Source organism: Podarcis vaucheri, assembly GCF_965113315.1.
Source record: "Podarcis vaucheri genome assembly, chromosome: 14".
Classification (NCBI taxonomy): Eukaryota; Metazoa; Chordata; class Lepidosauria; order Squamata; family Lacertidae; genus Podarcis; species Podarcis vaucheri.
The window spans coordinates 28,583,926-28,607,820 of NC_138752.1; positions in this window are offsets into that span (position 1 = coordinate 28,583,926).

Here is a 23,895-nt window from a genome sequence, read left to right on the forward strand (position 1 = left end):
TAAGCCGCTTCTGTTGAACCAGAGCAGCTCATGGAAATGCCGTATACCTTCCCGCCGGAGCAGTACCTATTTATCTACTTGCATTTTGACGTGCTTTTGAACTGTTAGGTTGGCAGGAGCAGGGACCGAGCAATGGGAGCTCACCCCGTTGCGGGGATTCGAACCGCTGACCTGCTGATCGGCAAACCCTAGGCTCTGTGGTTTAACCCACAGCGCCACCCGCATCCCTGACCTGCTCATAGTGACCTTTTATTATTCACCACAGGCCACTCTGCATCCTTAATAACAACCACAACCGACGTGGAGTTACATTCACTAGCTGCAACAGAGCAACGAAACCAGGCTCAGGACATGCACCTCAGATCTCCCAGATCAGAATAAGTTGCTGTCCTCTGAGAAGCCAACTGCAATGGCTGCTTTCTTCCTGCCTTTATATTTCAGAGGGGTTCCGCCCCCCCCCCACCTTCCCTTGGAGCTCATTACGATATTGTGGATGTTTCCCACTGAAGGGCACTTCCTCGAATGCATTTGCCTTTTTTTATTATTAATGTGGGCTAAGATGAGTCGAGGCTGATTAACATGAAGACAATTGCTGAATCCCCTCCTGGAGAAATTGCTCCCAGTCTTGCGTGGGCGTTTTAATTTCAGAGTGCTATTAACTGGCACCGTTGCTCAAGCAGCTGCTTTTCATGTTGCATGTCTTCAGTGTGTGTGTGTGTGTGTGTGTGTGTGTGTGTGTGTGTTTGCTTCTTGAAGAACAGAGCTGTTCTGGGGGTGGGTGGAGGAATCTGTATTCCGCTTGGTGCTGGACAGACAGCTATGTCGCCCACCCCCGATTTCTGGCGGCAGATTGCAATGCGAAATCGAAGGGAGATGCGCAACTCTTTACCATGAAGCACTCGCTCAGCACACAGAAGGTCCTGGCAGCCCTCCTTAAATAGAGGCTGAGGCAGTGAGACTTCTGAAAGGGCATGGCCTGCACCAAACATCCAGATGCATGCCCCTCTTCATAGAACCATACAATTGGAAGGAACCCTGACCATCATCCAGTCCAACCCTCTGCAATGCAGCTGTCCCTTACAGGGATCAAACCTGCAATCTTGGCCTTGCCAGCACCATGCTCTAACCAACTGAGCTACCATTTCATGTGGGCCTATATCAGCAGCCTCCAACCTTAGCCAGTGTGGTGTAGTGGTTAAGAGCGGTAGACTCGTAATCTGGTGAACCGGGTTCGCGTCTCCGCTCCTCCACATGCAGCTGCTGGGTGACCTTGGGCTAGTCACACTTCTCTGAAGTCTCTCAGCCCCACTCACCCCACAGAGTGTTTGTTGTGGGGGAGGAAGGGAAAGGAGAATGTTAGCCGCTTTGAGACTCCTTAGGGTAGTGATAAAGCGGGATAGCAAATCCAAACTCTTCTTCTTCTTCTTCTTCTTCTTATGCCCACCAGATGCTTCTTGGGCCTCAACTCCTTTCAGCCCTGACCATTGGCCACGCAAGATGGGGTCTGAGGGAAGCCCGATCCCAGAAACATCCAAAGGTTGGGCCACAGGCTGACCTCTGTGTCTCTGGGGGTACTTGCTCCCCAGAGATCACTCCCAAGAGGATCAGTGCTAAGAGCCACTGGATTCCACCCCACCCCAACCCCAGACCCTCCAAATGTCCCTGTTTCCCAGGAACAGTCTTAGATTTACAGAGGCCACCCTGGTTTCTGATTTGATCCCAAAATGGCCCACTTTTCCTTAGGACGCCCCTATATTCGTTGGAGAAATGTTGGAGGGTATGGATTTATGCAAGGGTATGTTTGGAGGGTAGTGAGGGCATAACTATACAACCTTTACAGTGGATGACATCTGGAGGCAGCTCTGTGTAGGGAAGTTTTTAAAAACGTTTACTGTTTTATAAATAATAATAATAATAATAATAATAATAATAATAATTTATTATTTATACCCCGCCCATCTGGCTGGGCCTCCCCAGCCACTCTGGGCGGCTTCCATAAAAACCAAAAGTGGTACCTTGGGTTAAGTACTTAATTCGTTCCAGAGCTCCGTTCTTAAGCTGAAACTGTTCTTAACCTGAAGCTCCACTTTAGCTAATGAGGCCTCCTGCTGCTGCCGCACCACCAGAGCATGATTTCTGTTCTCATCCTGAAGCAAAGTTCTTAACCCGAGGTGCTATTTCTGGGTTAGCGGAGTCTGTAACCTGAAGTGTCTGTAACCTGAAGCGTATGTAACACGAGGTACCACTGTATGTTGGAAGTCACCCAGGGTGACTGGGGCAACCTAGTCAGATGAGCAGGGTGTAATAATAATAATAATAATAATAATAATAATAATAATAATAATTTTGGACATCCCTATTTTCATAGGAGAAATGTTGGAGGGTATGGCAAATACAAGCAGTGGAATGCACTGGAATAACAGAAATCCCACGAGTATACGTGGCCCCGGTTTGTAAGCTTCGGAAGTGGCTGTGTTAATGAGCCATAGGTGGCCAGGGGGTGACAATGCAGCCATTATCTTTTCCAGCCACGGGCTATGGATGGACTGGTTTCCTCTCCTCCCCCACCGCGGTCTCTCTGCCATAAGCGGGGAAATGCACCTCGCATTAATTAATAAATAAAGCCACACCAATGCCCTCAATTACCAGCGGAAGAGACTCGCGAACCCAAAGCAATGACAGCACAGATTACTTATTAATAAAGCAGCCGAGCTACATCTAATTACACCCCCCTTGGATCCTGCCGGTAATAAAACCGCAATTGCTTCCCCGAGCCAAGGGACCCCCCCTGACCCTGGCGCCGCACAGCTTAACCCATCCATCAGTTCCTCTCCATCCATCCTCAGCCCCTTTGCCAACGGCGCCATGGCATGCCTCCCTCCTCCCTGCCTCACCCTCGCGAGAGAGGTCAAAGGTCGCCGCATGCCCTGGATGGCTGGCAGCCGGCTTTGGAAGTCTCATTAGCCTGTTAACCATACATTTATCTGACAAGATAAAAGAGCCTCAATGACCAATGCTATCATTAAAGATTAATAGAAAGCATAAAACGAAAAGAGGGGAAAGCTCCCCCCCCCCAGCTGCAACCAGCATTAATATTTCAGGCTTGCGATAACCCTGACAGGATTGTTAATCAGGGAGCCAGAGAGAGGAATGGGAAGCTCGCAGGCTGAAGCTGCAACTTCTTTTTATTCCTATTTTTCACAGCGAGCCTCGGGGGCTTCCTCGCCCCACGCCAGCCGTGGGTCAGAAAAGACCGCCAGCTAATTGGTCCTGCAGTGTTTGAATAGTAACAAGTCAGACCAATTAAAAACCGGTCGGGAGGCAGTGACGGGGGACCCCCGAAGGAGCCCAGCAAGTTGCGGTGGCGGGGTGGGGGGGGGACACACAGCGTGGGCTGTTTGGGGCTGCAGCTGTTTATCAGAGCAGCTCCCCCGTCAGGGCCGGCCCATTAATAAATTGTACAGATCAATGCTCGTATTAATTTTAATTGAGGGCTACAAGGATCACCAAGGCTCCGGTGAGATTTCCCCCTCATTCCAGATTCCATTTAAGCTTTTACATGAAAGGCTTGGCAGCAACACCTACCTAGAGAGAAACCAGCTTCCTTCACTTCTTTTTAGAAAGAAAGGGGAATTCAAATATTCCTTTTATTCAGCGGAGCTTTCTTCCCTTCCTGCACCCCCCAAACCACCACCGCAACCACATCCCTTTGATCGCAAATCAATATCCCTTTGACAAGTTTCATCAGAACTTAGCACTTTTCAGGCAGCTCCGTTCAAGACAAAGGAAACCCAACGGGTATGAGAAGACTTCTCTGCACTCTGCCCCAACCTTGGCCAACCTGGTGCCCTCCATATATTTTGGACTACGGCTCCTATCAGACCCAGCCAGCCTGGCCATGTTGACGGAGCCTGATGAGAGCAACTCCCATCTGCCCCAGCCAGGATCTGGAGGGAGGGGGAAAACTTTGGACTTCTGCCTCATCTGGAAAGTGATGTTGACTCTGGATCTGTTTGGCCAAGAAAAGAATCACATGAAGAACACAAGAGACCTCCTGGATCAGGCCCATGGTTCATCTAGTCCAGCATCCTGTTCTCATAGTGGCCAGCCAGAAGCCACTTCTGGGAAGCTCTCAACCAGGATTTGCCCCCAAGAGCCCTTTCCCCTACTGTGGTTCCCAGTAACTGATATTCAGAAGCCTTTCTGCCTCCAGCTGTGGAGACAGAGCATAGCCATTATGGCTAGTAGCCATAGACAGCCCCTCTCCTCCATGAATTTGTCTACTACTCTTTTAAAGCCATCCAAGTTGGTGGTCATCATTGGCTCCTGTGGATATTTGGGTCCTGATTGCTGAGACGTATTGGGGAGAGCTCCAAGACCTCAGAAACCTGTTCTTGCACGTTTTCAGGACACTTTGAGGGCAAAGTCATTTACATTCTGGGCTGTGGATAATGGGAGTTTTAGTCCAAAATATCTAGAGGGCACCAGGTCAATTAACAGATGTCCTAGTTGTGGTATAGCCAGCCTCATATAAGCAACATGCTTAAGTCTAATTAATCCATGAAGGGGTTAAGACCATAGAGTAAGCTGTCCTGCCAGGCTTAGCTCACCTTGGGACTAGGTAATCAAGCTTTTGTTCATCTTCCAGTTTACCAAAGAAACTCAATGTGTGAGGAGGTCTGAGCTGGTTCCTGCAGCTCAGATTGCATGGCTCTTACAAGCCACTTTTGAGTTCCTATAACCATAATTTAGGAACTTTCACAACTTTGTAACTTAGTCAAGTTTTACTGCCTGTGTAACTTTTTCTAAATGAGGTATGGAAAAGCACATGAAATTGACCTTTGGAGAATTTGCAAGTAAACCATTTTTAACTTACCAAACATGTGGGTGCGTTTTATCCTAGGGGAAGAGAGAAACTTTCAAAGGAATTTACAATGGAATATTTTAAAGGTTTAGCAGCCTAGATTTTGATGCATTACTTTGCTGCATGTTTTATGATTTTAAATCTCTGCTGGGGTTCTCTCACCAAAGGGTACTTGCCCCACACCTGTATCTTGGCATCCAGGGAATTCTCTTTTATATACCTTTTATTTTTTTCAGTGCCACCAACTCCAGTTTCTACCCTCCACAGTACAACTCTGGGGCATCAGGCAGAGAAACTCTTAGTGTTCTCCAAGGTTCAGCAGCCACAGAGAAGAAAAAAGGGAGAAGGATGGAACAGGTGAAAGGAGAGATGAAAGAGAAGCCATGGAAGGTGAACAGCATTAGCAGGTTAGGAAGGAACAAAGAGAATAATGTAGGAGGGGTGTGTGCACATGGTAGATTTCCTGCTGCTTGTTCATGAGGATTCTGGCTCCTGAGAGACGCTTCTCTTGATGGAGAAGGAAAACCATCCCTTTGAGGCACATCTCATCACAAAGTTTGCTTCTCAGAGGGGAAATTTGCAAGAGATTTTTACATGCCCGTTTCAGCTCAGCTGGTTTTAGTAGGGCTCTGGTGGCTGTCAGAGAGGGGCAGGCTGAGCCAGGTAAAGCAGGGAGGGGAGAAGGGGAGGCCAAGTGGAGCTCGGAGGAGCAATAACTGGGCCGAGAAGAGCAGGAAGGCAACAGGTGGGGCAGCCCAGCAGACCTGGTTGGGCCAGGAAACTTAAAAACATCAGAAGAGCCTGCTGGATAAGAATGTACGGGGCCCATCTAGTCTAGCATCCTGGTCTCCCAGTGGCCAATGAGATGCCTGTAGGAAATCTACTGGAAGGATTTGAGCACAAGAGCCCTCTCCCCTCCTGTGGCTTCCAGCAACTGGTATTCAAAAGCATTGCTGTTTCCAGCTGCAGAGGCAGAGCATAGCCATTGTGCCTAGGTGATGGGAGTCACCATCCGAATTTTTTGGAGACCACCAGGTTGGCTGCTCTAGACATTCTGGCTATGCACTTAAGGAGTCCCACATCAAGAGGGAGAAGCAGGTTGTGTGAACCACCAGCGGAAAGGAAAAAAGAATCTATATTGGGTGATCCTGTTGTGTAGAGAGCAAACAAAGGAGGAAAATTAACCCAAAGAAAGCAGAGATTAATGACAGAGGCTGTTGATCAGCAACTTGGGCAAAACTTAATTGCTTCCCTAAAACTGAAAAATATCAAACTGCATAAATAAACCTGTTTCAATAATTCATAACAGAACATACACTTGGAGGAATCAGAGCAGGAGAATTAATTTAATTTCCCAGGCTAAATCGGCCAGCGCAGCTGATTATTCAAGGATCAAAAGTGGAGAAAAGGCAACGGGAAAAGGAGCTGGCTCCCTTTCCCTTCTCTTTTAAAGCAAAATTTGACACAAACACTTATTTCTGCCACAATCATAAGCCACATCCCAGGAATGGCAACAATCACAATTCCTTCCCGCTTGGAAAAAAAGACTCCTAATGAAAAGGCAGCTGCTCCATGTGAGTAGGGAAAATGCGATTCTGTTCACATTTGAATGCAAACCTATGCAGCAGATGAGGCCAAGAGTGTAAAAAAGGACTTAGACAAACTTGCTGCTTTATTTCCAGAGTCTCCTTGTTTTGGTCCTCCCTTCTGAAGAGGAGAGTTTGGTGTGGCAGTCGTTGCCCCGTGGCCATTGACAAAGCCAGGAAACTCTTGAATCATGTGGTGGCCTGCAAATTGTGTTTTATTAACGGCCATGTGATCAAGCATGCTGACATCAGGTTCAGCGAGGCGGCCCTGTTTAGAGACGATGGCGTTCATTTGTCTGATCAAGGAAATGATGTGTGGTTGGCTGATATCATCAGTAGCATTAGGGATTGGTTGCATCTGTGAGGGTATCAGGCGGCGAGCCTCTTTGGCTCAGGTGGCGGTTAGGCATTGGAATATGTGTCGTGTGTTGGTGGGCGGGGTGAGGCCATCACCTACCCCTCCCCTTGTTGGGTATTCCGTTAAAGGAATCCGGCAGTCGTGGATCCTGTCCGATGCCCTGCTGGTGGCTAGGGCCATGGCACGACCCCCAGTGACATCAGGGGAAGCTTCCAGTTGTATTTGCATCAACAAGCTCCTCCCACTGGTTGTTTACCTTCAAATGAAAGTGAGGGGCAGATGAGACTCCTCAACCTGGGAAAGTAGCCCATCTAGGAGAAGGAAAACTGACCCTAAACCTCCGCTGTCTTGTGGGACATCTTTGGGAGAAGAAAGGGTTAAGGAGTAAACCCTACACAAATCCAGAGTGGAGTCCCTAAGACGGTTGGATGGCACCTTGTACACCTCCTTCCAGCGACTCCTGCAGCCAAGCTGGTACAAAACGTATTGCTCTGCTTTCCTTTGGACCACATCAGCAAGGTAGAGAGGGGGGTCTTGTCACCTGGGCAGCCAAGGACTCCCATACATACTGCCCGGCGGAGGTCATGTTCGTGCTGCTAACGCAGCTGTTTGACTTCAGCCTCAGAGACGCACTCCTTTGTCTCTCAAGACAGGCAGATGCCAACAGTGTTACTTGCACTTTATGAAATGATACCAGACCCAAAGCACGGCTGTCTTTCAAAAGCAGACTGCTCCAGGAGGGGGATCTTATTCTGTTCTAATGTTCTGCAAAGGTAACACTGAGATGGGGGTAGAGGAGCTGGAGGGGGAAGATGGCAGGCAGGCCTGGGCAGGAAGCTAGTTGGAACTGGCTGGGTATAGACTGAGTTTGGTGGGGCAGTGACCCCATTCCCTGCCACCCCTCACCTGCTTTGCATCTGCAGATGCCAACCTTTTCTGTATAACCCATTAACTATTTTGAAGAAACAGCTGTTCCTAAAAGGTAAAGACCCTTTCCATCTCCCGCTAGGAGGCAGGAAGGAGGCCTTGGCCCCGATCCAATGTGTCCCTAATCTGCTTTTCATACTTGTAGGTTCATTTCCAGCTACAGCCAGAACTGTTAAGCACAGCGCATACTCGGGAAATATTTTTTTCTTCCTCCTAGGCAGGCTAATCTTTTTCTAAACCAATTCCTTTTGGTCTGATGCTCAAGTGGAATTAAAGACCAGAAAAAAGAAAAAAAATAATAAAGAACAAAATTTAAAAAGTAAATGAGAAAGGCAGAAAGAAATCTAATAAATATGCCTATTAAGCGGCAGAGGCTGGGCAGGGCAGAGATGTGGGTCCTAGAATGATAAGATATGCCATTATGCTGATTAATTGTTGTATAAAGGTAAAGGGACCCCTGACCATTAGGTCCAGTTGTGACCGACTCTGGGGTTGCGGCGCTCATCTCGCTTTATTGGCCGAGGGAGCCAGCGTACAGCTTCTGGGTCATGTGGCCAGCATGACTAAGCCGCTTCTGGCGAACCAGAGCAGTGTATGGAAACGCCGTTTACCTTCCCACCAGAGAGGTACCTATTTATCTACTTGCACTTTGACGTGCTTTCGAACTGCTAGGTTGGCAGGAGCGGGACCGAGCAACGGGAGCTCACCCCGTCACAGGGATTCGAACCGCCGACCTTCTGATTGGCAAGTCCTAGACTCTGTGGTTTAACCCACAGCACCACCCGCGTCCCTAATTGTTGTATATGCTGGACCTAATTAACAGATTTGCAGGGCAGGATGCAACCACAGGGTCGGCTCTGTGCTGCTCTGGGAGATTTTCAGTGGGAGCGATAGTCCTAAAACAGACTGTGGGGAACTTGCCTAGGGGACACAGGAAGCTGCCTCCCACAGAGTCGGACCCTGGGCCCAGCTAGCTCAGTGCTGTGTGCACTGTCTGGCAGTAGGAGCATCTCTCCGGGGTTTCCCAGGCAGGAGTTACCATATTTTCCCAATCCCTCCAGGAGATGTCATTGGGGATTGAACCAGGAACCTTCTGTATGCAAGGCAGATTCTCTATCACCGAGCTGCTGCAGCAGTTACCTTTCGAGAACCGCAAGCATTGTGGTTAAGGAACAGAAGTTTATAAAAATGAGAGCTGGAAGAAAAGGCACATGACTGGTTATGCAGAAAGCCAGGGCGAGGAGGGAGCAGCTTGGGGCAGCTGGGTTTCCCCCAAAGGTCACATCACTCGAGTTACGATCTCCCTCCACCCACATCTTCCCCTTTTAAAGTTAAAAAAAAGCTAGTAAAATAAACACCTTCCCCACAGAGTTTTGGGGAGCCGATGGTGAAGATCGGCCCAGTTGCAGGAAACCTAAGGCATCCCAGCTTTTTTCCTTTTGAATCAAGGGGAATGATGTGCATATTAGGAGAGGTTTGCACCAAACAAATCTGGTGAATTTTTCATGGGCCCCCCAAATGTAGGTGCACCACTGCTCGTGCATTTAGGGCAGTTACAAGCAAACTCTCCAAAGCTGGAGGGGGTGGGAAGGATTCCGGATGACTGCAACAGGATGAGGCCAATGGGTTCCGCTTCTCTGCTTGCTCACGGTCCCTCCCTAGCAGAATAAAATTATGCAACCTGGGAAAGTACAGGCACACTTCGTTGATATGGAACATTTACTAGCTATTTTGCAGCTTGCTCCCTCCCTCCTCTCAATGAAACAAAATGAAAAAGGACTTAGCTTTCATTACATAGAATCAAAGAATTGTAGAGTTTTGTGGTACACAAGGGTCATCTCGTCCAACCCCCTGCAACCCATTGCATTCTGGCCCTTCCACACAATTACTCAGCAGAAGAAGCCTTGCAACTCTGGGTGAGCCTTCCTTCCTTTGACATGTGTCTAGCTATGCAAAGAAGTCCTCAAGGCAGCACCTGCCTGTGGTCTGCTGCTCGCCTTCTTCCTCCTCCAGAGTTTCAGTATTGGTCAGCCCCAAGTGGCTTGAGAAACAGTGGGTGGGTGGCAAGAGCGACTTTTCCCAGACACGTCCAGAAGGCGTGATTTCCTAGCCAGATGTGGTCCCCCCAGGGCAGCCAGTATTTAAAGCCACCAATTCAGCCAGCCCCACCCCCCACCTTATCCTCACAACGACTCTGTGAGGTAGGCTAAACTGAGCAATAGTGACTGACTACCAACCATCCCAAGAGAAGCCTCGTTGGCATTTTAAGTACACCTTGGCACACAACCTACCTCCAAAGGGCACCCTAGAGATCCCTTGGACTACAGGTGCCTGTATACAAAATTTGCATGGAGGTCAATTGGTGTCCCTGTTTTGTTTTTTAAAATATTTAATCCATGACACCACAAAATCATACAATATGCAAGACTCTATGAATTGACACTATACATACTTTACTTTCTTTGTTACACAAGAAAATCTTGAATAAAAGCTTTTTTAAAAGTAATTATACCAAAGAGCTTTAACGTAACCACAACACAGTGCACAACATGTGCATAAGAACATGGAGTCTGCTGGATCAGGCCAATGGCCCATCGACTCCAGCATCCTCTTGTCACAGTGGCCAACCTTTGGGAAACCTGCAAGCAGGATTCAGGCACAAGAGCAACTCTTCCCTCCCGCGGTTTCCAGCAACTGGTGTTCAGAAGCATTACTTCCTCCAATTGTGGAGGCAGATCAAAGCCACAAGGGCTAGTAGTCATCAATAGCCCTCTCCTCCTCCATGAATTTGTCTAATCCTCTTTTAAAGCCATCCAAGTTGGAAGCCAGCACCACCTCCTGAGGAAGTGAGTTCCACAGTTGAACTACACTTTTGTGTGGGGAACTCCTTCCTCTTACCTACTGCTCTCTGTCCTTTTGGAACAATGTGTAACCCCTCCCACTGCTCTCGTCCAAATCTGGAATCTCATCTCACCTTCCTGGATTGCCTGGCACATTTGCCTACAAAATACGGAGCACCACCTCCTACCCTGGGCCTGCTTCCTGTTTCTCCATGCCTGTTCTTGTCCACAAGACAAGTTGGCTCAGGGCTTAAACCCTGGACTTTTGCCTTCCTGTTCAGTTTCAAGCCCTTGTGGTCTGGCTTGCAATTTACCCACTCAACATAATAATAATAATAATAATAATAATAATAATAATAATAATAATTTATTATTTGTACCCCGCCCATCTGGCTGGGTTTCCCTAGCCACTCTGGGCGGCTTCCAACAAAGATGAAAAATACACTAAAATGTCACATATTAAAAACTTCCCTGAACAGGGCTGCCTTCAGATGTCTTCTGAATGTCAGGTAGTTGTTTATCGCTTTGACATCTAATGGGAGGGCGTTCCACAGGGCGGGCGCCACTACCGAGAAGGCCCTCTGCCTGGTTCCCTGTAACTTGGCCTCTCGCAGTGAGGGAAATGCCAAAAGGCCCTCGGAGCTGGACCTCAGTGTCCGGGCAGAACGATGGGGGTGGAGACGCTCCTTCAGATATACTGGACCGAGGCCGTTTAGGGCTTTAAAGGTCAGCACCAACACTTTGAATTGTGCTCGGAAACATACTGGGAGCCAATGTAGGTCTTTCAAGACCGGTGTTATATGGTCTCGGCGGCCGCTCCCAGTCACCAGTCTGGCTGCCGCATTCTGGATTAGTTGTAGTTTCCGGGTCACCTTCAAAGGTAGCCCCACGTAGAGCGCATTGCAATAGTCCAAGCGGGAGATAACCAGAGCATGCACCACTCTGGCGAGACAGTCTGCAGGCAGATAGGGTCTCAGCCTACGTACCAGATGGAGCTGGTAAACAGCTGCCCTGGATACAGATTTGACCTGTGCCTCCATGGACAGCTGTGAGTCCAAAATGACTCCCAGGCTGCGCACCTGGTCCTTCAGGGGCACAGTTACCCCATTCAGGACCAGGGAATCCTCCACACCTGCCCGCCTCCTGTCCCCCAAAAACAGTACTTCTGTCTTGTCAGGATTCAACCTCAAACTGTTAGCCGCCATCCATCAACAGGTCCTTCCCAGCCCTCGTAAGGTGCTCCCCACCTTCTGCCAAGAGTATTTCATTTTGGTAGGGTGCGTCATGATCCCAAAATCACAGCCCTTGCCCAGGAGGAGCTGCATTGCCAGTTGTGCACTTCCAGCAAGGATGGAGAACTTTTGGCCTTCCAGCTGTTGCTGGACTCCAACACACATCATTCTTGAGCCTCCTGCTGGCTGGGGCTGACAGGAGCTGGAGCCCAAGGATGTATGGAGGGGCACAGCTTCCCCCATCACCCCTGACTTCCAAGGTTGCCTTGCTTTCCCTTTCTTCAAACAGGAAGGAGCAGCAAACACACACACACACACACATACACACACCATGCCCCCAAGACCATTGATTGCCTCCCTAGAGCCTCATAGTCTTTGGAGATCATTTCAAGAATTATTGCTTGTTTCTTGCATTTCTATCTATCCCACCCTTCCTCCAAGGAGACCAAGGTGGCAAACATAGTTCTCCTCCTCCCCATTTTATCCTCACAACAGCCCTGTGAGTTAGGTGAGGCTGAGAGTGAGTAACTGGCCCAAGATAAGCTTCATGGCCACATGGGGAGAGGAACACTGTTTCTCTCTCAGGTCACAGTCTGACACTCCAGCCACCAAATCACGCTGGCTCCTGGCTGTCTATATGTATGTTTCTGCTGGTCGTCTCATTCATTCCTACATGGGCCAGCAGGACTGAAGGGCAGGGGGTGGGGTTGAAAAGTCCATTGACAACTTATCGACCCCTGGAGAACCTGTGGCAGGAAGGCAACCCACCTGGCAGATTTGCACAGTGCAGCCTTTTGTCCTTCTCAATAAGGAATCTCTGGGCACCAACAAACACATCTCCTCCTCCTTCTTGGGGTGGTGGCTGGTTCAGAAGGCAGTGATCCCCATTCAGAGGACCCCTGTGTGTCTTCCCCAAATTTAGCCCTTCATTTCCATGCCTTTCAAGGCTGCAGAAAAAAGCAAGAAGCGAGTTTCTCTAATCATGTGCAGAGTGTCATACTCTCAGCAGTTGAGCACCCTCTTGAATTGTGGGAGGGGGGCAAGGTTTTCGGAGCGGGGGATGCAAAGCTTCCTCCTCTTTTTTCGGGAACTAGCGGGTGAGGCAAGAAGAACCAAGGCTGCTGGACTTTGCACGGGTTCAGAGGCATGCTTCCTGTAGGGCTGAGTGCTTGCCCATGTTGTCATACATCCACAAACAGCTGCTGCCCCCTGCCTAAGATACCCTTGCAGCACAGCCAGCAATTTTGACATTGGAAGTTGGCAGCCACCTGGGGGTGCTCCCTCCCACTCACGCCTCCGAGGGACTCTGCATCTTGATGACAAGCTCGAGAGGCAGGCAAAGGGGCGGGGAGTTCTCTTGGCATCTGCTCAGAGAGGGACTGCTGGGTGGTTTTCCATATAGACAAACTTTCTCCAAGGGTGCAATTTCAGTTGACAACTTGTAAAGTATTCAATGTACATGGGAGGCCTGGCAGGCTTCCCGGAAAGCAGAACCCTGACAGCACCCACCCAGCTTGTTGAAAAAAGTATATGTGTATATATATGTATATTGGAAAGAGGGAGTGGGAACCAGCCCTGCCCCCTGGAAGGCATCCTTTTCATTCTGTAGGGCAGGGCAGGCCTTTGTATGGCATTTTCCTTTCGGCAAGGAAAGGTAGTGAAATCTACCCTGCCATTTGCGGCGTGTGTCACGCCCACGGAGGCAGCAAGAGAGATGCCACTCGAGGATGGCAGAGCTTTGGCAGGGAAAACAGCACAGAGGCACCGAGAAGCAATATTGCACTGGTTAGGCAGGGATGCAGAAAGGAAGGCGGCCAAACAGCTGCTGAAACACCAAGCTGGGCTCTCTTTGCTCGGAAGCACCAACTGGCAAATGACCTAGGTGGATCAGTGGAACGCTGCGGATGTAGTGCATCTTGATTTCAGTAAGGCTTTCAGCACATTCCCTGGCAGGGGAGAAGCTGGCTAAATGTGGGCTGGACAATGTTACTGTTAGGTGGGTTTACAGCTGGTTGATTAACTGATCCCAAAAAGTGCTTGCCAATGGGTTGGTCTAGTGGAAGAGGAGGGAGGGAAGGATGTTAGAAGTCCTGCCGTGGTCCTGGATAGGGACATCTCTGCTCAGACTGCATCTTCTGCATCTTTCCTCGTGGCTGGCAAAAGCAGAATAAAATACGTATGACAGGGCAAGAACATAGAAACACGCTGAAGTCTCAGCACAGCCAGGTTTCCACATTTGCCAGGGGCTGTGCCAGAAATACTCAATCTCCTCTCGGTAGGAAGACTTGTAGGGCCAGCTCCTCCACCACCACCTTGGCATGGCATCTGGCAGCACAGGCCAAAACATTACAGCTGGCACCTCTGCCTTATAAGAAAAAGCCTGTTATCACATGGGACCTTGTTTCGAGCCCAGAGAGGCTTGTTGGAGAGAGTTGACTGAGTTCAGGGCAAAGAAGCCCTGCTCAGAGTTAGGTGGAAAATGTGCTGGTGGCATTTATTTTTATTTTTGCAAGAACAGCTGCTTCTGCTTCTCCTTTCCAGCTGAAACTGGCACTTAAGTTTCTGCTGGTCAGCACAGTCACCCCTAAGGAAGGGTTTATTATTTGTTTGTTTATTGCATATATAGCCCACCTTTCCTCCAAGGCTCGTTCCCCACCCACCTCCGTTTAATTCCCACAACAACTCTGTGAGGTAGGTTGGGTTGAGAGGCAGTGACAGCCGAAAATCACCCAGTGGACTTCATGGCTGAGTGGGGATTTGGACCCTGGCCATTTGTGCGTACGCAAATGCAGGTGTGTGTGCCAAACTGGGTCTTTGACCCAGGTGAAATAAAGCCTAGTTTCGCCCCTGTGTGCCTCCAAGTGCACTTGACCTGACAGCCTGGGGCAGCCAGTAGCCCCACTGCAGGGTGCAGACCCATCTTGGAGGCAGCCAGCCAGCCAGCAAGCCTCATACCTGTGTGAACATGAGACAGGGCGGCGGAGACCTGAGCACATCTGTGCTGCTATCTGGAGCCATCTCTTTGAAAGCGCACGAGACACGGCCTCTCCCCCACCCCGGGAACGTCACCCAGCCTTGCCTGTGGGTGGCGGGCGGCTCAGCTCGGCAGCCAAGGGCTGCAGGTGCCAGCCTCCAGGGAAGGGGGTGGGAACTGAACAGGAAGAGCCGCCAAGGAGGAGGTGATGCCAGAGGAACACACACAGAGACGGTGCAAGAGGCAAAGGTGTTGTGTTGCCGTTGCCTGAGTCATGGGAGGCAGGAGGTAGCGGCGGGGTGGGGGTGGGGGGACTGCTGCACCCAGTGCCAGCATCTGATCACTCCTCCTTGTTAATCATCCAGGCTGCTGAGCAAGATTGGGTGGGGTCACCATCGCTTCACCGGAGGGACGTCTGAGAAGCACAGAGCTTCCTTCGACAGCCCTCCAGGAGCAACCACACCGAAACCAGAGGTTGGAAGGACACAAAGAGGTGCAAAGTGCAAGGCACAGGTGCAAGCTGAGAGATCAGGGGTCAAATTTCAGTATCATAGACTTGTAATGGGCCCGTCCAATGCAGGAACCTCAGCTAAAGCGTCCACGACAGATGGCTGTCCAACCTCTGCTTAAAAACCTCCAAGGAAGGAGAGTCCACAACCTCGTGAGGGAGACCACTTGGCCACGAAGAAGCTCACCAGGTGACCTTGAGCCAGCTCTCTCACCCAGGCCTACTGCACAGGGCTGTTGTGAGGATGATGTGGAGAGGGGGAGACCACATTCTCAGATGGTGCCCAGGTGGAGTTTAAGGCTGTGGCACACATCAAACTACAGAGGTACCTCGGGTTACATACACTTCAGATTACATACGCTTCAGGTTACAGACTCCACTAACCCAGAAATAGTACCTTGGGTTAAGAACTATGCTTCAGGATGAGAACAGAAATCGCGTGGCGGCAGCGGGAAGCCCCATTAGCTAAAGTGGTGCTTCAGGTTAAGAACAGTTTCAGGTTAAGAACAGACCTCCAGAATGAATTAAGTACGTAACCAGAGGTACCACTGTATACCGATGATAGTATTTGAAGGACTGGTTGGTCCAAGTCTGGTTTTAAGAGCAGGAAGCAAGAGGGGGCTCCGTGGAAGAGAAGGGTAGCGACAACATCTAATCATGACAGCTATGCTCTACCTCCATGGCTGGAGGCAGCAATACAGTGGTACCTTGGGTTACAGATGCTTCAGGTTACAGACGCTTCAGGTTACAGACTACACTAACCCAGAAATAGTACCTCGGTTTAAGAACTTTGCTTCAGGACGAGAACAGAAATCGTGCTCTGGCAGTGTGGCGGCAGCAGGAGGCCCCATTAGCTAAAGTGGTGCTTCAGGTTAAGAACCATTTCAGGTTAAGAACGGACCTCTGGAATGAATTAAGTTCTTAACCCGAGGTACCACTGTACTTCTGAATCCCACTTGCTGGAAACTGCAGGAGGGGAGAGGGCTCCTGGCCTCAGGTCCTGCTTGCAGGCTTCTTCCCATTTGGGCATCTGGCTGGCCACTGTGAGAACAGGACGCCTGACTAGATGGGCCCCTCCTAGCCTGTTCCAGCAGCCTCTTCTTGCGTTCCTTGAAGTTGCCCATCAGGAATTAGCAAACCAAACCAGAGAGAGCAGGGACCTCGCTCCCCATTTCCCTCACAGCGGAGAGGTTTCACATTGTGCGATTTCTATGAAAATTACAGTAACCCTTTCTCAATTTGCACCTTGATATTACCAACTAGCCTGGGCAAATTTTATGCAAATCCTGCGGCATCGCTCTCTCTTTCAGCGGCACAAGCAGCCCAGCCCAACCCAACCTTGTAAATTGCAAAACAAGCATCGCTCCAAAGCTGTCAGCAATGGATGCTTAGTTAACAGAGGCACAAGTCGAGCCACAGAGAAGGAGTCAACCACGGTTGCAGACAAACCTTTTAAGTTTCCTTTATTATTCCCCCACCCGCACACACACCTAACTCCACTCTGCTCCACGCCAGCCCCCAAATGGCCTGTGCCTTGAATATTTGATAGAGGCAGAAATCCCTCCAAAGCTCAGCAAAGCATTTTGTGGGGGCAAAGAGGAAAAAGCACTCCCAGGCAAAGAGCAGCAGCTAATGAGCATCCCAGAGTCTCTGCTCAGTTTCTTCTTTTTTTGAAGAGTTGCAGATGTTTTAAAATGAGGCAAAATCAGGCAAGGAGTTGCCTTTGGGGAGATGGCAGGAGCTTCTGGCTCTAAGCAACATTGCAGCGTTTGGGGAGCTTTCTAAGGCTGAGCAAAGCTTGCTTCTTCCAACTGAAGTTGATACCCAAAGTGGTCCAGGACCAAGCAGAGAGGAGCCCCTGTCTCCTTCCACTCACCAGCTCAGGTTCACTGACTCTTGTTAACAGGGGATGAATTGCTTTGGGAGCTGCTCAAAAGCAGTGTTGCAAGCAGATAAGGATGCTTTGCACACCCACCCACAGGCAGAGGGAGAAGGAACAACATCTTGCAGAGAGTCAAAGCCCTCGTCCCAAATTGGGGCAAGACAGCTGGTTCTGGCCTCTGAATTTCACATTGCAAGATGTGATTTAACTTTGAAAAGTGTTGAGCTCATAACACAGGGCCGGATTTAGGTTTGATGAGGCTCTAAGCTACTGAAGGCAGTGGGGCCCTTTATATGTCCAGCTGTCCTTTGTCAACAACAAATTGTCACTGTTTTTTGTGTGTTGAATATATGCTATATGGTACTTTATAGACCTAATAGGTATCCAAAGCCATTAGCACATAATTTTATTTGTTTTTTGTCTTATCTTTTGGAAATATACATCCAGGTTGTTTTTTCTTCTTTTGAATTCTTTTGGGGCCCCCAAGAGAGTGGGGCCCTAAGCTATAGCTTGTTCAGCTTATACATAAATCCAGCACTGCTCATAAGGTGGGTTGGTTGGTTGGTTTGTTCTTCCATCCTCACCTTTCTGCAAACACCGCAGGGAGCCTTAAAGTTTTATTACTATCAAGCTGGATTTCATATTCAGTTGTTAAATAAAAAGTGAGGCTGAATCCATTTTTTTAAATAAAGAAAACCCTGCTGAAGGTGTCCAATAATAAAATAGAAGTAGAAAAATGCAAAATGGAAGGGGCAGGATTAAGCCTTGGAAGATGGACCTAGAAGCTATCACCTCAAGAGCCTCTAGTGCTGGATGTCTGTGACACAGGAACATGTCTATTCACTCAGTACTGTAGCAGGCGGCTCCTTATAGAGACACAGGAAGGGATTGAAAATAAAACATAGGATTCTAGAATTATCATTATGCCCTTATATAGATCCATGCTGTTCTCTCTCTCTCTCTCTCTCTCTCTCTCACACACACACACACACACACACACACACAAAAGATAGAAGTGGGAAAACAGCAGGAAGTCTTTGGAATACCCTCTCCAACTAGGTCCACCTGCAGAACTTACTATTTTTATCATTATTATAAATATTTTATATTTATCATTATTATAATCACCTAACACAAAAGTCCTAGTGACTTACACACACAATTAAAAAGAAGCCATCAACTTTATAAAACAATGTCCCCACCCCTGAAAGAATTCCTTTTCCCCCTAGGCCTTTAAGAACTGGCAATTTAGCAATTTTTTTAACTTAGAGAAGTTTGATTCTCTTGTCTATTTGGATGAACTGTTGCTATTTTAATTTGGCATGTTAGTAACAGTAAAATAAAGCATACGCATGTTAAATTTAGTGCGTTAATAAAATATCTTAAAATTGTTATTGTAAAAATGCACTTTTTGTTTTATGCTACTGCCTAGGGAACAAATTTATTTTTAAGGTGCAGGTTATAAATTATGTATAGTAAATAAAGAAAGAAATCAGATTGGTCACTCTGGGAAACGGGATACAGTGGTACCTCGGGTTAAGTACTTAATTCGTTCCGGAGGTCCATTCTTAACCTGAAACTGTTCTTAACCTGAAGCACCACTTTAGCTAATGGGCCTCCTGCTGCTGCCGCCGCGCCGCCAAAGCACAATTTCTGTTCTCATCCTGAAGCAAAGTTCTTAACCTGAGGTACTATTTCTGGGCTAGTGGCATCTGTAACCTGAAGCGTATGTAACCTGAAGCGTATGTAACCCGAGGTACCACTGTATTCTTTCCCTCTCTCATATTCGAGCTATATTGTATCCTTAAAAAAAATAAAAATAGTATTACATCCCAATGAGTTTTAAAAGGATGTTCCCTAATTTGACAGGGAGATATTAAGAGGTGCCATTATATAAATGATGACTTCATTCATGTTTGGCAGAAGTGCTATGTGATTAGCTATTTCAGAAAGAACCCTGTTATAATCGCTTTCTTCTGTCATCAAGGAGATTATAGGGTAAATTTGATAATGAGTCCTTGAGTTCTAGGAAAAGATCTCTTGCAGGTAACTTCTTAATAGCAGGAAACGACAGAACAAAAATAAGCTGAATGACTGGTGGCACTGGGGACAGGGGGAGAAGGTGGGATTGGTATATTACCTAATTAGTGTTAAAGTTCTTAAATGCACCTGGAAAGGAAAGGTAGTAAGAGCCCATTAGTGGTGAAGAAAAGCGGAAACCTTGGATCGTAACCAATACCTACTCAGAGTAGCCCCACTGGTAATCAATGGGCAAGTCAGTAAGTACACTGATTTCAAGGGACTTGCTCCAAGCATGACTTGCAATGCAATCCCATGTATGAATCATTAGAAGAAAACTGAACTGTTAAATGAAAGCCAGCATGGTGTAGAGGCTAGTGTGTTGGACTAGGACCTGGGAAGCCTGGGTTCAAATCCCCACTCAGCCACAAAGCTCACTAGGTGACCTTGGGCCAGTCGCTTCCTCTCAGCCTTAAGGTAAAGGTAAAGGACCACTGGTGTAGCACTCATCTCGCTTTCAGGCCAAAGGGGCTGGCGCTTGTCCACAGACAGCTTTCCAGGTCATGTGGCCAGCATGACTAAACCGCTTCTGGCACAACGGAACACTGTGACGAGTGCCAGAGTGCACAGAAATGCCGTTTACCTTCTCACTGCAGCAGTACCTATTTATCTGCTTGCACCGGTATGCTTTTGAACTGCTAGGGTGGCAGAAGCTGGGGACAGAGCAACAGGAGCTCACCACCGTCGAGCAGATTTGAACCACTGACCTTCTGATTGGCAAGCCCTAGGTTCAGTGGCTTAGACCACACAGCCACCTGTGTCCCTTTCTCAGCCTTAGTCTACCTCACAGGGTTGTTGTTGTGGGAATTAAATGAAGAGGGGGTGTAACCATGTACACCACCTTGAGAAAGGTTTAAATGCAAATAATAAAAATATTAAATGTTAGGGTCATACTGATGTGAGAAGGTATGCGAGGCTTCTTTTCCCTTGGGTTTCATAGTATTGCAACCATATCAAATTAATTGGAAGTGGATCTTTTGGATTTTAAAGTTTTGGGTTTTGAAATCTAATATTGAGGAATATCACTTGGGGAATACAAATGCCAAATCCTCTTGTGGGATCAACAGGGATCCTGGAGATTTGAGCTGCAGTCTCTCTCAGACTGTCCCAGGCAAGTGATTGTGCTGCTAAATCATTCCCTTTGGGAATGGAGGTAGACAGAGGAGCAAGTGGCCCCAGCAGAAGCACTTGGGCTGGTCCTGTGTTCCAGTGACGGTCAGGCTCTCTTTTCCCTGGTACAGTGGTACCTCGGGTTAAGAACTTAATTCATTCCGGAGGTCCGTTCTTAACCTGAAACTGTTCTTATCCTGAAGCACCACTCTAGTTAATGGGGCCTCCCGCTGCCGCCGCGCCACCGGAACACAGTTTCTGTTCTCATCCTGAAGCAAAGTTCTTAACCTGAAGCACTATTTCTGGGTTAGCGGAGTCAGTAACCTGAAGCGTCTGTAACCTGGAACGTCTGTAACCTGAGGTACCACTGTACATCTTTCTTTCCATTTCCCCTTTCCCTGTTTCAATGTAGAAACACTGACCTCTGCTGGCCATCACATGTTCTTGCTCTGTTATAAATCCCTCTTGTTCAATTCTCCCCCACTTTGAACTGGCAACTGCAATTTTTTTTACAAGGGTCATTGACCTTTCTGGGCCCAGGAACACATTTGCAAGCTGGAGAAACTGTTGTGGGTGCCCCCCCACACACACAAAGCCAGTACTCCCCACGACCTATTCTATCAACTATCAGTATCACACCCCTCATGTAAGAGTGAGGGCCAGGCACACTGATCTTCCCTATCTGCCTACTTGGAAAAACGAGCCATACAAGATTTTGCACAGAAATTGCCGAAGAGACAACAGAGACGGGAAATTCCAAAGTCAGCTGAGAACATCATTTTGCAGGCCGCCAGCTCTAACACAGTGGGGGCGGGGGTGGTACTGTGGTCTAAACCACTAAGCCTAGGGCTTGCTGATCGGAAGGTCGGTGGTTCAAATCCCCATGATGGGCTGAGCTCCCATTGCTCAGTCCCAGCTCCTGCCAACCTAGCAGTTTGAAAGCACGTCAAAGTGCAAGTAGATAAATAGGTACCGCTCCGGTGGGAAGGTAAACAGCATTTCTGTGTGCTGCTCTGGTTTTGCCTAGAAAAACTGTCTGCGGGCAAACGTTGGCTCCCTCAGCCAGTAAAGTGAGACAAGTGCCACAACCTGTCGTTCGCGACTGGACTTAATGGTCAGGGGTCCTTTACCGTTACCTTTTTTAGCTCTAACACAGAGCCGCCTCCACCGAGAGCTGTTTGGAAGCCCTGTTTTTGATGCTACTTGCCTGAGATAACAGATAACCACACACAGCAACCAGGCAGGGATTGAAGCTAACAGTTGCACATGTCCATAGTTGCAGGATGGTGTCTTCTTTTATACAAGATGAAAACCGAATTTGAATCATAGAATCATAGAATCATAGAATCATAGAATCATAGAGTTGGAAGAGACCACAAGGGCCATCGAGTCCAACCCCCTGCCAAGCAGGAAACACCATCAGAGCACTCCTGACATATGGTTGTCAAGAGCTGTTTGACAGTGGAATTTGCTGCCAAGGAGTGTGGTGGAGTCTCCTTCTTTGGAGGTCTTTAAGCAGAGGCTTGACAACCATATGCCAGGAGTGCTCTGATGGTGTTTCCTGCTTGGCAGGGGGTTGGACTCAATGGCCCTTGTGATCTATTCCAACTCTATGATTCTATGAATGCATTTGAGAAATAGTCCATGTTTTGAATATTCCCACACTGGCAGTAGCTCAGGGCAAGGAGAGAGAGAGCCTGAAGAACAGGTTTAGTTACCAACCTCCCCCCCCCCCCCCGCCCCTTCTCAAAACACACACTGAACTCTGGGCAATTAGACTACCTCCATTTCCATTCAAATACAAATTAAGCCAAGTTATCATCAAAGAGACGATGATGACAAGGATCAAAGCAAAGCAACAACTCTGGGAAAGATTAAAGAAAGTAAATGGAAGAGATTTTGAGAGAGATATTTAAAAGGCGTAAATGCAAATGATGAAGAGAAAGAGCAGGCCATTCAATTAACTGCATGTTTGCACACCTCTCCCAGATCAGAGGGAGAAGATCCACTCTGTACTGATGAGAGCTTGCAGGGTGGTTAAAATAACACCTTACACTTAACACAGATCTAACAGCCTGGCAGCGAAAGCAGTTAAGAGGAATTATTTGGAAGAATCTTAAGACAGCCAACAGTTAGCTATAAAGCCAGGCCAGATATGTGACGGTTTAACCCCAAAGTGGCATATTTAAGAGCATTAAAAAAAAAGACTTGCATAGGACCAGAGTTTAGTAGGATGGCACCTGCTTTGCCTACAGAAAAGTCCCAGGTTCAAAGATCCCAGTAACTCCAGGTTGGGCTGAGAAACACAATCTGCCTGGAATCTGGCTGAACTGGTACCAGTCAGCGTAAAAAGGTAAAGGGACCCCTGACCATTAGGTCCAGTCGTGACCGACTCTGGGGTTGCGGTGCTCATCTCACTTTATTGGCCGAGGGAGCCGGTGTACAGCTTCCGGCTCATGAGGCCAGCATGACTAAGTCAGTGTAGAAAGCACTATAAAAGGAAGTCTAGGTTGCTCAGTCTGTATTCCACATGGATTCTGCAATGCTGAATTCTGTCACTAGGAGCCACTGTAACCCCTTTTCACTTATGGGATGAAGCCACCATCCAAGTATTTTAGTGATGTTTCCATGGATCCCAGGCCCTAATACCAATCACTCCTCTCTGACGTTAGGCTGCCTTCTCATAATGTTTAATGCAAAAGTCGTATTTCCTTTGCAAATCAGCTTTTGCATTTCTAGTGCACACAGACTCCCTCATGCTTATTTATTGATCAAGCAAACCTAGGCCCCAGGGAGCTCTTGAATAGTAATATATATATATATTAAATAAGATGGACAGCAACATCCAAGTGTTCCCACACAGGTTGACTGCTGAATGCAACAACTTTCATCTGATGAAAACTGCTTGCCAGAAACCTCACATTTCCACGACTGCCGACAGCTGTTTTCCAGCCTCAGCTGGGAAGGTGCCTTCCACAACCCAGGGTAGAATTGGGGCTGGCAAAGGTGAAACCTAAAGCACAGCAACCAGATACTTTTCTGTGGACCAGAAGGCCAGAAATCCAGAAGACACCTCATGTTTACACCTCAGGCCTGGCCCATCCAGAGACTTCACACTGCTGGCCAACAACTGATTTTGCACACTGGGTTCCTTCTACACCTTAAGAAGATGGGACACCTGGGCATGGACAGGCTGGTGTAACTCACTTAGGCAAGGTCCCAGCCTCAGATTCTTCTCATTTAAGCCCCAGAGGTTTCCACTGCAGTATGCCTTATATGCTACCAAAGGAACTGCTATGGGAACCACTGGATACTGGGTCGAGACATCCCAGCCTCAAAAGACACAAAGGCACTTAAAATAAATAAATCTTAAGGCTTCTAAAATCTTTGCAGATCAGCTTTCTTTGGAGTATTTAGATATTTTTATGTTGCTTTTCTAAATTCAGTTTTTCAGTAAGCTTACCGTATTTTTCGCCCTATAGGATGCACCGTCCCATAAGGCGCACCTAGTTTTTTTTTGGGGGGAAATTATTTT